A 13,899-nucleotide genomic window follows, 5' to 3' on the forward strand; every position below is an offset into this window, starting at 1 on the left:
GCAGTTCTTCATTTATTTGATGGTATAAAATCACACTTCGTCCTCAACACTTAGTCTGAAATATCTAGCATTCACAGGATTAATGCACGAGTCCCCCAGCAGAGTGTGGGTGATTGTTATAATATCAGATGCTTATATACTGAAAGAGTAAAATACACTGCTATAGTATAAGCAAAGGAAAGGCCAGGTTTACAAAGGACTATTCCAGTTTCTACCACCCTACAGAAAAGCTTTACACCCAGATCCTACTAGTGAGCTCTACGTAGGGCAGGGGTGAGCAAACTTTTTGGCCTGAGGGCCACATCTGGGTATGGAAATTGTATGGCGGGCCATGAATGCTTATGTAATTGAGGGTTGGGGTGTGGGAGGGGGTGAGGGCTCCAGCTGGGGGTGCGGGCTCTTGGGTGGGGATGAGGGATTGGGGGTGCAGTAGGGTGTTCCAGGCTGGGACCAAGGGGTTTGGAAGGTGGTAGGGGGATCAGGGCTGGAGCAGGGGGTTGGGGCATGGGAGGGGGGTCAGGGGTGCAGGCTCTGGGACGCGCTTACCTCAAGCAGCTCCTAGAAGCAGTGGCATGTCCCCCCTCTGGCTCCTATTTGGAGGAGTGGCCAGGCAGCTCTGTGCACTGCCCCGTCTGCATGCATCACCCCTGCAGCTCCTATTGGCCACAGTTCCTGGCCAATGGAAGCTACAGGGACAGCATTTGGAGTGGGGGGCAGCGTGTGGAGCCCCCTGGCTGCCACTACACACAAGTCGGACGGGGGGACATGCCATTGTTTCCAGGAGGCGCACGGAGTGGGGCAAGCCCATGACCCTGCTCCCTGGCTGGAGCAGGGCAAGCCCCAGATCCTACGCTCCAGCGGGAGCTCAAGGGCCGGATTAAAACATCTGGAGGGCTGGATGCAGCCCCCGGGCCGTAAGTTTGCCCACCCCTGCCATAGGGAGGACCCCTACCCCTGGGCTGAATGCCTGAGAGAAATGCCCTTAAATTGCTACATTTCTGTTCCTAGCAGTCCCTCGCTCAAGTGAAGCAGATTAGCACAGTAGCTATTTTTTCCCTTTCTTTCAGGGGTTCTCAAATTGGGGGTTGGGACCCCTCAGGGAGTCATGAGGTTATTACATAGGGGAGGTTGCAAGTTGTCAACCTCCACCCCAAACCCCGCTTGCCTCCGGCATTTATAATGGTGGTAGATATTTTTAAAAGTGTGTTTAATTTATTAGGGGGAGTTGCACTCAAAGGCTTGCTGTGTGAAAGGGGTCTCCAGTAAAAAAGTTTGAGACCCACTGCTTTCTTCCAAGAAATGAACTGTTGTGAAATAGAGTGTTTTGATTCTTTTCTTTCCCAGTTGTAAACTCTCTGTACCTCAATATAAAATTGGTACACTTAATTTTGGGGTGGTAAATAAGTTGCATTGGCTTTAAAGTTTGTCACTTTAATAGGAAGGTACATTTTCAAGGTTAAGTATTAGGTCATGTGTAAATCGTGGTGTATGCATAGCCTTGGTCTGAGAATTCTGGCCATGTTTTGATTTTGAGTCTAAATTTTTGAATATCATGACCTACGCTTTTCAAAATGGCTCAGGATGTGGCAGTTCCCTTCTGCTCTCAATGAGAGGTGCTGAGCTCTGAAAATGTGGTCCTAGAGATTTGTGTTGCAGTCGATGCCTTGTTTTTAAGCTTTTCAGGTCCTGTATTCTAACAAGCTAATGAAAACCTGTCTTTCCCCCTCCCCCTCCATAAAATGCGATTATCTGCCTGCTCCAAATTCTTCAGTCAGTGTAACCATGCAAAAGTGTGGGTCTTTTTAAATAGACTTGGGTGAGAACACCCCCCCACTTTGGCTCCTTTACTCCTGATAGAAGGGCCAGAGCAATGTAAAAAGGCCCTAAAAGACCAGCATCCAGACTGGGGGAGGTTTCCCCCAGTACAGGCACTGTGGAAGGCAGCATTATGAGCACACTCTGTGTAGGGTGTTCTGGAGCAAGGATGGGGAAAGGGTGGGAGAGGCCTGTTGAAGCCTGGCTTAAGCACAGCACTGGGAGATGCTGGTCAGCCAAGAGAGGCTGCCATAATTTAGCAGCCCCCCAGTGCTGTCTTAAGTTATGCCAGGAGCCTAGAGGGATGATTTCTCTACAATAGTTTTAACCATCAGTGTGTGTGTGTTGTGGTTAGGTTGCTGCCTCTTACTTTATTGACTCTAATAGTACCGGGGGCAATACCCTTCAGGAAATCAGTTCCTGCCATCTGTTCTACTGAAAGAGGAACACTTACATTGGAGTGGAATTGAAGCAGTCCTTGTGTTACAGGTAAAGTATGCTGTGAAGTTTCCTGGAGTTTAAATGTGTACGCCTTGGGTATGTAAATACAAACATTGCTTCCTGAATAGAAGCCAGTTACTGTGTGATACATTGCATGTTGATAGCATCTTTCTTCGGGATTTCTCAACTTTACAAACATCATGACTCATGCCTTCCTCTACCGTGTGGCTCATGAGTTTATATTCTTTTTACAGACCTTATGTGCTTGGTTTAGCTTACTTTTCCAGGGTCACTAACTTGTGGCTATAGACCCCAGGAACCTGACTCCCAGGCTATCCATTGCATAACACTTCTTTCCTCTTAAATAATAAACCTCTTTTGAGGCAGATGCCTCTAACAGAAATCTCCTTCATTGAGAATGGACATTGAAAATGTGTGAAAAGAGCATTTGGGCTGAATTATATAAACGAGCAGAAGTTGCTGGTATTGTCTGCAGCATCATCTCTTGCCACCTGCTCCCAATCATATTTCAGCAACTTACATTCCACTTAAAGACCATCGGTGTGTCTTTCAGAGAAGAGCAGCACTGTCCACTGTTACTACCTATCCTCCACTTTCCTTCTGCTTAGAATATAAAAAACAGGGGGACAAGGTTAGGCTCTGGCTGTAGCATCCAAGCAGCACCTGTTGACATACTCCTAAACCGTACATTCCTGGGCTACAATTGTGTTCAATTGTTGATGCAACTCTCACAGATCAGTGTCACTCTAGCATGTTTGGGGGATGTTACTGATGTCTGAATGTTTGTAGGACCATGATAACTCAACTTGCAGAGGAAGAGGCAGTGTGGGGAAAGTGGGAGGCCTGGCCAACGAGCCCTGAGCTTTTCGTTATTGTAGTCCTTGTTCTTCCCCTGATTGCTGTGTGATCTTGGACAAGTTTATTAACCTCTGTGCCTCTTTGGTAATGAGGATGCTTACCAGTTTCTCTGGATAAATGCGTGAAAAGCACTACATAAGTTACTCCTAGGGGAATTCTGAGCTACTGCACAATGCAGAATTTTGCAGAAATTAATAGGTTTGCAGAATTTCCTTTCCCCCACAGAAATGGGCTGCAGTGCTGCTAGCTGCCATTAGGGGCCACTGGACTCAGTAGAGCCCAGCTTGCACATAGAAGACACTGCTGGGGAGAGGGAGCTAGAGCAGAGGTTTTTTTATTTATTTTTTTTTTTTCTGGCAACCCAGTTGAAGAAAATTGATGCCTGCAACCCAACAGAGCTGGGGATGAGGGGTTCAGGGTGGGGTGGGGGGGCTCTGGGCTGGGGCAAGCAGTTGGGGTGCAGGGGGTGTCAGGGCTCTGGGCTGGGGTGCAGGCTCTGGGGTGGGGCTGGGGATGAGGGGGTTGAGGTGCAGGAAGGGGCTCTGGGTTTGAGGGCGGGGCTCAGGCCTGAGGCAGGGGATTGGGGCACAGGGTTGGGGTGCGGACTTACCTCTGGCAGCTCCCGGTCAGCAGTGCAGCCAGGGTGCAGAGGCAGGTTTCCCGCCTATCCTGTCACTGTGGACCACGCTGCCAGGCACCGCCTCCCAAGCCTCCATTGGATGGTGCTCATAGGCCCCCTTCTCCCCCACCTAGGAGCCGGACCTGCTGCTGGCTGCTTCCCGGGCACAGCCCAGTGTCAGAACAGGTAGGGACTAGCCTGCCTTATCCAGGCAGCACTGCTGATGGGACTTTTAACGGCCTGGTCGGCAGTGCTGACCAGAGCCGCTGTGACCCAGTACTGGGTCATGACCTGCAGTTTGAAAACCACAGAGCTACAGGGGTCCTGGCAGCTGCAGTTACCAGCATGCTGTGAGGGAAGGAGAGGGCATTGTGCAGGAAACTGTGCAAGCCTGGGACCGAGGATCAGGCTGTTTCTCCCTCTGGATCCCTAGGATCTGAGGTGGGAAGGGATGTGGGTATGTGGGCTTGGAGGGGCCTTGGCTAGGTTCTGGGGAGGAAGGCAGTTGGGTGTATTGGCTGGGGGGATCCCATAAGTGGGCCCTGAGGGAGGGGTTAGGGGTGTCTGCCCCCTCCCCCAGCTTGGCTCTGGGTTGGGTGGGGAGGAAGGGGATAGAGAAACAGGAACTGGGTTGTCATAGGGGTTTCTTTAACTCTACTCCCGGGGGAAATTTTGTGTGTCTCTGTATTGTTACAGACCTACTTGCTGATACATATTTTGAAATAAATTACCAAAATAATTGAAACTGGCGTGACTGACAAAAGTTGTAGAATTTTTAAATGTGTGCAGAATTTTTAATTTTTTGGTGCAAAATGCCCCCAGGAGTAATAAGTGCAGAGTAAAGTAGTGATGTCCGGTGGTATGCCACTCCCTACATGTTAGTTGTTAAATGGGTTCTCTTCTTTCCTTTTGGCCTGTCTACACATGGTCGCACCAGTTTAAATACACCTGTGTTTAAAAATCAGTTTAGTTACACTAGTGCAAAATGAGGCTGTATGGGTGCTCCTAAATCAATATAAATAGCTTATTGGTTTATCTTAAATTGATTAGAAACAGGATAAAGCTGAATTGGAAGAAGCCACTCCGTTTAAATCAGTACAAACCTCGGTATACATTCACTTCTTTCAGTTTAACTGAAATCAGTTAAAAAAGCTATTTAAATTAAACCGAAGAGAGAGTTGTGTATTACAGACATGAGCTCCATCACATCCTGCTCCCACACACGGCCATGTGAGCAGAAATGAGCCCTAAAACTTTTCCAAGTTTTCCTGGCTTTTTTTCTCTGCTCTTTCCTGTAGTAGTGAGTTAAAATGTAGGGTTGTACTGTCTGCTAGGGCATTGGATATAGTAAAAATGGGTTGACGTAGACACGTTCCTGTTTAAACAGACTTGCAAGAGCAAGATTAATCAGCTGCTTTAGAGCTGGAGCATCTACTGAAGCTCTGTGATTACTCTGGTGCCACAAGTACTCCTTTTCTTTCTGGTGCCTAGTTAGCTTTATAGCAAAAATACTTTAAATCTAGGTATTTATCGTTACAGTTTATGGAATTTTTGCAGCCAGTCAGATTACCAGTTGATACTGGCTGTTTATTCACTAACAAGTTTTACAGGTTCCTCCAGTTAAAAACAAACCTCTCTAAACATGAAGTTATGTAAAACCAAGTGTTTCAGCTGGAAAAGGTAAAACTCAAGAGGACTCTAGTCATCAGTCCCTAGATCAGTAGATGCATGTGGTGGGCACTTTACACAAGGAACAAACTGGGCTGTCTGAAAGAACAAGTAGAATGAGCCTCTCCATTGCTTTCCCTCTTCAGTGGTGGTTAATGTTTGAACAGTACTTTTGAAGATAAAAATCACTATGCTAAGCATTACTTGTATGAACAAGTCTTGGGTTCATCTAAACAATTATTTTCCCTAAGAATGTGGGCTTTGCTTTGACACTTTGGTACGGGAAGCAGTGTTATCTTGGTCTCATGCTGTGTCCTAGTAATAAGCTTTCTATTATTAGAGAGGTGCTGAGGAGGAGACAACCTGGAATCAGTTCCAGACTAACTTTTTGGCCTGGGTACCAAAATCTCTCGCTCTTTTCACATTATTTCAGCTGCTGATGGTGGCAGTTGTGTGCTACCTAGGGCAGAAATCTTGCCTGTAGATACCTGTTCTTATGATGTAGTGGCTGGATCCAAACAGAATCTGCAAAACAGACTTCTTCCAGTTCTGAATCCGACATGGAACCAAATCTCTAAAAGGGGCTTTGAATGTGGCAAGGATTCTAATCCCAGTTCAAATGTGGTGGGACTGAGGTTCTTTTTTGACAAGTCTTTACCAACTAGAAATGTTCTGTTCCACAGCAATTTAACATAAAAGTAGGGCGGGGTGTATTTGTGTTCATAGGCTTAAGTGGGTAACGGGAACAAAACCTGTTTGTCCTTTTCCTCTGAAGTTAAGTAGTTCAAACTAACAATTGCGGATGACTTTCAAGATTTAGACACACACTTTGCTTGATGGCTAGACATGACTGGAATATACCATTTCCCCCATCTCTTGGGAACTGCACACAGTGTCTCTGTTATAAAATAACGGCAGTGAACAAGTCCCAGTGGAATTCAGCAACCCATAGACAGTTGTGGGATTTTCATTTGGTATGCGTTGTTGTGGGTATATGTGCTCATAGGGATGGCAACAACAAAATCCTTCTGCTGTTAGAATAGGATAAAATTTCTAGGGAACAGTTCCTCAGCTGGTGTAAATTTTGTCATAGGTCCATCAAAACCAATATGAAAATGACTTCAGTGGAGGTATGACAGTTTACACCAGCTGAGGATCTTACCCCTAAAAATGCTAGAGGACTTTGCTAACTTTTTTTTTTTCTGCCTTTGCAGAGCAGTAATGACTGCACCAGCTAGCAATTGTTTGACCTATGTGAAATGAGTTGGTACTTTTAGATCACAAAAAGCATAATCAAATTTGCTACCTTATGCTTATAATAGAAATGTAAGACTCGAGAGGTCATCAAGTCCAGCCCCCTGTGCTGAGGCAGAACCAAGTAAACCTACTATCCCAGACAGGTGTTTGTCTAACCTGTTTTTAAAACTCCCCAGTGACACTGATTCCACAACATCCCTTGGAAGCCTATTCCAGAACTTAACTACCCTTCTAGTTAGCGTTTCTTAATATCTAACCAAATCGCACTTGCTGCAGATTCAGCCCATTACTTCTTGTTCTACCTTCAGTAGATGTGAAGAACAACTGATCACCATCCTCTTTATAACAGCCCTTAACGTATTTGAAGGCTGTTATCAGGTCCCCCTCAGTCATCTCTTCTCAAGACTAAACATGCCCAGTGTTTTTAACCTTTCCTCCTAGGTCAAGTTTTCTAAACTTATCATTTTTGTTGGTCTCCTCCGGACATTCTCCAATTTTCCACATCTTTCCTAAAGTGTGGGGCCCCAAATTGGACACAGTTCTCCAGCTGAGGCCTCACCAGTGCCAAGTAGGGTGAGAGAGTTACCTCTGGTGTCTTACATTTGACACTCCTATTAATACACCCCAGCATATTAACCTTTTTCACAACTGCATCACAATGTTGGCTCACATTCAATTTGTGATAATCTATAATGCCCAGATACTTTTCAGCAGTACTAATGCCTACCCAATTATTCCCATTTTGAAGTTCTACATTTTGATTTTTCCTTCCGAAGTGTAGTACTTTGCAAAAGTCTTGATTGAATTGCATCTTGCTGATTTCAGAACAATTCTCCAATCTGTCAAGGTCATTTTGAATTCTAATCCTGTTCTCCAAAATGCTTGCAACCCCTCCCAGCTTGGTGTTGGCTGCAACTTTTACAAGTATATTCTCACTTCATTAGCCAAGTAATTAATGAAAACATTAAATAGTACTGAACACAGGACTGATCCCTACAGGACCCTGCTAGATACCCTCTCCCAGGGCTTGGCTACACTTACATTTTATAGCGCTCTAACTTGCTGGCTTAGGGGTGTGAAAATCACCCCTCTGAGCGCAGCAAGTCAGAGCGCTTTAAAGCACTAGTGTAAACAGGCTCCGAGCCTGAGGAGCAGTTCCTCAACTGGTGTAAATTGTCATAGCTCCATTGAAATCAATATAAAAATGACTTCAGTGGAGCTATGACAGTTTACACCAGCTGAGGTGTAACTAATCTAATCTAACTGGTGGCCTCACAAAGGTTGAGGTGTTTAATACCGGTTTTGCTTCAGTCTTCACTAAAAAGGTTAATGGTAACCCGACACTCACCGTTAATATTAACAACAAGGAAGAAGAAACACAAGCCAAAGTAGAGAGGGAGCAGCTGACAATATTTAGATAAGTTAGATGTATTTAAGTCAGCAGGGCTGGATAAAATTCATCCTAGGGTAATCCCCTCGTGGAGATTAGCAGGAGCACTGGGAGAGCGCTCTCCCAGCATTCGCTTGCGACCACACTTGCACTTCAAAGCGCTGCCGCGGGAGCGCTGCCGCAACAGCGCTTTGAAGTTTCCAGTGTAGCCATGCCCTCAGTTGCACAAGAAACCCGTGATGATTCATTGAGAACGGGCTTTTCACCAGTTGTGAACCTACCTTTATAGTAATTTCATCTAAACTACATTTCCCTCGTTTGCTTTTGAAAAAGTCATGTAGGACTGTGACAACAAGCCTTACTGAAATCAAGATGTATCACATCTACTGCTCCCCCCCCCCCATCTATTAGGCCCGTAAGCCTGTCAAAGAAGGAAATTAGGCTGGTTTGGCATGATTTGTTCTTGACAAATCCATCTTGGCTATTCCTTATAGCCATCTTATCCTCTAGGTCAGTGGTTCTCAACCTTTGGCCTGTGGACCACTTATGGCCCAATCAGCACACAGCTGTGACCCATGAGACATCCTCAGGGCCATATAGATAATGTGTGAATGTGGCCCGCATAACTCACAGAGCTGCATATGTGGCCCACAAAGGTAAATGCATTGAGGACCACTGCTTTAGGTGGTTACAAATTGATTGTTTAATAATTTGTTTCAGCATCTCTCCAGGTATTGAAAGTTGACTGGTCTATTATTCCTCGGGTCCTCATTCCTCCCCCCCCCCCCCTTTTTAAAGATAGGCGCTTTGTTTGCCCTTCTTCAGTCCTCTGGGATCTCACCCCTCCTCCATGAGTTCTCAAAGATGGCTAATGGCTTCAGCTAGTTCCCTAAATACCTTAGGATGAATTTTATCCGGCCCTGCCGACTTAAATACATCTAACTTATCTAAATATTCTTTAGCTGCTCTTTCTCTACTTTGGCTTGTTTCTTCTTCCTTGTTAATATTAACGGTGAGTGTTGGGTTACCATTAACCTTTTTAGTGAAGACTGAAGTAAAACTGGTATTAAACACCTCAACCTTTGTGAGGCTACCAGTTATTTGCTCATCTTCTCTGCCAAGAAGAGGACCTGCATTGTTTATCCTTCTCTGCTCCTGATGTATATAAAGAATCTTGTTGCCTGATGTCCTTTGATAGGTTTGTCATTTTGTGCCTTAGCCTTTCTGGTTTTGCTTTTGCTATTCTTTTATGCTCCTCCTTAACAATTTGTCCATATTTCCTCTTTCTATAGAATTCCTTCTTGATTTTCGGGTCCCTGAAGAGCTCCTCATGGAGCCATATTGCCCTCTTACTATTTTTTCTATTTTTCCTTCACATTGGGATAGTTTTGCAGTTGGGCCTTCACCTTGAACAACTGCCAGCCTTCCTTTATCCATGTGACCTTACCTACCAGTTCTCTGCATTTGTTAAAATCTGCTTTTTTGAAGTTCACTGTCCTTGTTTTGCTGCTCTGACTCCTTTCTTTCCTTACAGTAATGAAATCTGTCATTTTTATGATCTTTCACCCAAATTGCCTTCCACCTTAAAATTTGTAATTCCTCCCTGTTGGTCAGAATCAAGTCTAAATAGCTGTCCCCCTAGTTATGTCCTCCATTTTCTGAAACAAAAAGTTATCCCCAATACATTCCAAGAACTTATGGAAATTTTGTGTTTCGCCATATTTACTTTTCTAACAGCTTTCTGGGTATTTAAAGATCCCTATTATTACCAGGTCTTGTGTTTCGGCTATTTCTGTTGTTTGTTCTAGACGTGTCTCATCCACCTCCTCTTCTTGATTTGTTTGTTTACAATAGGACCCTACAATGAGTTCACCCCTGTTTTTTCCCCTTTTATCTTTACAGAGACATTCTACTGATATATAATGCAACACCTCCTCCCTTTTTTCGCCTTTCAATATTCTTCCTGAAAAGTTATGCCACTCTGGACCAATATTCCAGTCATGAGATTTATCCGTCCAAGTTGTAATGCCAGTTAAATCATAATTTAGCTCATCATTTACTTCTCATTCCTCCTATTTATTCCCTATACTCCTTGCATTTGTGTGTAGACATTGTAGATATTGAGCAGATTCACCCACTGGTTTTCCTCTTGTTGCTTCTATGACCCTATTGTAATTTTCCATGTCCCTCTCACCACGCCCAGCATCTAGCCAGCTGTAGCTTTTATTTTTTGCTTACCTGTGTGCTTTTTTCACCTGCCCACTCTGAATCTAGTTTAAAACCCTTCTCACTAGGCTGGGGAGTCAACAAACAAAGATATTGTTTCCATTGTTGGACTGGTGGGCTGTGGGACTCCTCATCCCAGAAGTTGTCCTTACTGGAACAGCATCCCAGGTGAGGAAGCAGAAGGCCTCCTGTTTATATCATCTGCGTAGCCATGAATTCATCTCCAGGATGCATGTGTCCTAGTCAAGGGTAAAGGCCCAGACAGGGAAGATGGATGGGAACACGAGTGCCACCGCCTCCTTCACCCTTGTGCCCAGAGCTCTGTAGTCACTGCTGATCTGCTCACGGTCATACTGGCTGTATCATTAGTGCCCATGTGGATGAGCAGCATAGATGGTAATGGTCAGAGGGATGGATAATTACCTCCCCTATCCTTGACATGTCCAATAGTGAATTCCTCATCTATTCATCTAAATTGCATTATACAATATATGAGCAAGACTTTAAAATCAATGATAATTACTGCTAAGTACCTAAATCCATTCCATGTTGCTGCAAGTACTTTGATCCCAAGCCATTGTGTTGTGTAGTCTGAACTGGCTAAGGCCTGTATTCTGCTGCCCTCTACCGGATGGAATTACAGTTGTGTGTCATGCTGGGCCTGTGCTCTTGGAGCAGTTTGGATCAGAGTTTCATCCCTGCTGCTCTTACTGTGAAGTTACAAGTTGTGAAGATGTACAGTGTGCTGGCAACAATGAAATCCTAGGTATCTCTGGATTTATTAGTACCTTTCACTTCTCTAGCAGTGAGGCAAGGTCTAACCTGAAGAAGAGCTTGGTGTAGCTTGAAAGCTTGTCTTTTATACCAGCAGAAGGTGGTCTAATAAAAGACATTACCCTCATCTACCCTCTCTGCTATCCTGGGACCAACACAGGCTACAGCTCCATCAACTCTGCAAACTTCTATAACACTTCTATCTGATGATTTCAAAGCACTTTACAGACAATTAACTGAGCCTCACAATACCTCTGTGAGTGTTACATATGTTTACAAATAGTTATTGAGGTGTATTAAGGTTAAATGGCCTACATAAGGTCTTGAAGTGGCAGTACTAGGGTGTTGTTTTCTGGAATAGAAACACACATGCTCTCACACATCCCATCTAAAATTAGTGTGTTTTCTGAGTAATGTAAAAGATAGTGATGGCTTTTGGCCAGTAAACCCTAGAGAAAGCAGAGTCCAGTTTTCACCTAAATCCCCCTGTTCAGTGCTGTTGGCTGCTCTGTGCTACACCAGCAGTGCAATCTAGCTATAGAGAGGGCATAACTGACCCCAGGGTGCTAGCCCAGAGCTTGTCTGCCAAGGGGCATAGAGCCAGAGGTTCTCAAGTATTTTACCATCATGCTCCACTTTTATAATGAAGGCAAACGAGCTTAGGTCCCAATTTCCTGTGTGCTGGAGACCATATTCATGTATATGGACTACCAGTGAAATGCTAGAATACCAAAGTATGTGAGAGTATAAGTAACCTTTCCTTGACACATTGCAGTGAAAAGGATGAGCTTGGGGCAGCTGGGGCGTGGGATACTGGAGCCTTGGAGAACATTTGTTTGGGGCAACCTGGAGCAGTCTTATGTCTCCAGCCTAGCTTTCCACCCCTTGAGATCCCTGATTCTCCCCCAGCACATTACTGTCTGCAGTCCCCCTCAGTCTGTTCCACTGTGAGCCCCTGGTCAACCTTCAGCTCAACCCCTATGGTGCCCTGTCCAAACATATTCTCTCCGTGCCATTGAGGCAAGTAGGTAGATGGGTGCTGGAAGCTCCAGGCAAGCTGCGTAAGGCAGAAGGGGGAAAGCAGTAAGGGCAGAGGAGAAGGCAGTGTCCCTGGCCTGCGTGCTGGAGTCCTGGTGGCTGGAAGAGTCACTGGGAGGACGTGCTCAGTGGCTGCAGGCTGTCAGAAAGGCTGTTGGAGGAACCACTGATGGAAATTCCAGGCAGCCAGAGGCATTTTTTATTTTTTAATAATGTAAATAAAAAAAATTAAAGCCAGAGTTTTCTGCACCCACCCAAACCCTGTCCTGCTGTCAGTCTGAGAAGGGATGGTGTAGAGCTGCTGGTGGGCTTGCTCACGCTACACATCTTCCCTGCTACTAGATACATAGATATTAAGGTCAGAAGGGACCATTATGATCATCTAGTCTGACTTCCTGCATAATGCAGGCCACAGAATCTCACCCACCCACTCCTGCGATAAACCTTTCACCTATGTCTGAGCTTATCGAAGTCCTCAAATCATGGTTTAAAGACTTCAAGGAGCAGAGAATCCTCCAGCAAGTGACCTGTGCCCCATGCTACAGAGGAAGGCGAAAAACCTCCAGGGTCTCTTCCAATCTGCCCTGGAGGAAAATTCCTTCCCGACCCCAAATATGGCGATCAGCTGAACCCTGAGCATGTGGGCAAGATTCACCAGCCAGATACCCAGGAAAGAATTCTCTGTAGTAACTCAGATCCCACCCCATCTAACATCCCATCACAGGCCATTGGGCCTATTTACCATAAATATTTAAAGATCAATTAATTGCCAGAATCATGTTATCCCATCATACCATCTCCTCCATAAACTTAACGAGTTTAATCTTAGAGCCAGATAGGTCATTTGCCCCCACTGCTTCCCTTGGAAGGCTATTCCAAAACTTCACTCCTCTGATGGTTAGAAACCTTCGTCTAATTTCAAATCTAAACTTCCCGATGACCAGTTTATATCCATTTGTTCTTGTGTCCACATTGGTACTAAGCTTAAATAATTCCTCTCCCTCTCCGGTATTTATCCCTAGCGTAAAAGGGAAAAGGGGTCACAGCCCAGACTCCCCTGCATCATGCTGGTCCTCAGCTGTCTTCAGTTCCTTGTGCCCTTTGCAGCCCAGTGTACGTTAGAGCAGCCTTCAAGCTGCTCTGAACAATGCAAGAATGACCATGAAGAAAGCAGCAACAAGACCAGACCAGGGCAGAGTAATGCTTTAAGTCATGTTTATAAGATCTTCCTGACATTCACTCTAGGTGTTTTGCCTAGGAACTGGTCCTGAATGTGAATCATGAAACACATGGGGAGCTGTGTATTTCCATAGAAATACACAAGGGGTGGAAAGCTAGGCTGGAGACATAAGACTGCTCCAGGTTGTCCCAAACAAATGTTCTCCAGGGCTCCAGTATCCCACGCCCCAGCTGCCCCAAGCTCATCCTTTTCACTGCAATGTGTCAAGGAAAGGTTACTTATACTCTCACATACTTTGGTATTCTAGCATTTCACTGGTAGTCCGTATGTGTGAAAAAAGAAAAGGAGGACTTGTGGCACCTTGGAGACTAACAAATTTATTTGACCATAATCTTTCGTGAGCTACAGCTCATTTCATCGGATGCATGAAGTGAGCTGTAGCTCACGAAAGCTTATGCTCAAATAAATTTGTTGGTCTCTAAGGTGCCACAAGTCCTCCTTTTCTTTTTGCAGATACAGACTAACACAGCTGCTACTCTGAAACCTGTCATAGATGTGTGGTGTCCCCTGCTGGAAAAGATGTGTATTGAAGAAACCAGGGAGGGTGGGTGG

Source organism: Natator depressus, chromosome 13 (genome assembly GCF_965152275.1).
Source record: "Natator depressus isolate rNatDep1 chromosome 13, rNatDep2.hap1, whole genome shotgun sequence".
NCBI lineage: Eukaryota > Metazoa > Chordata > Testudines > Cheloniidae > Natator > Natator depressus.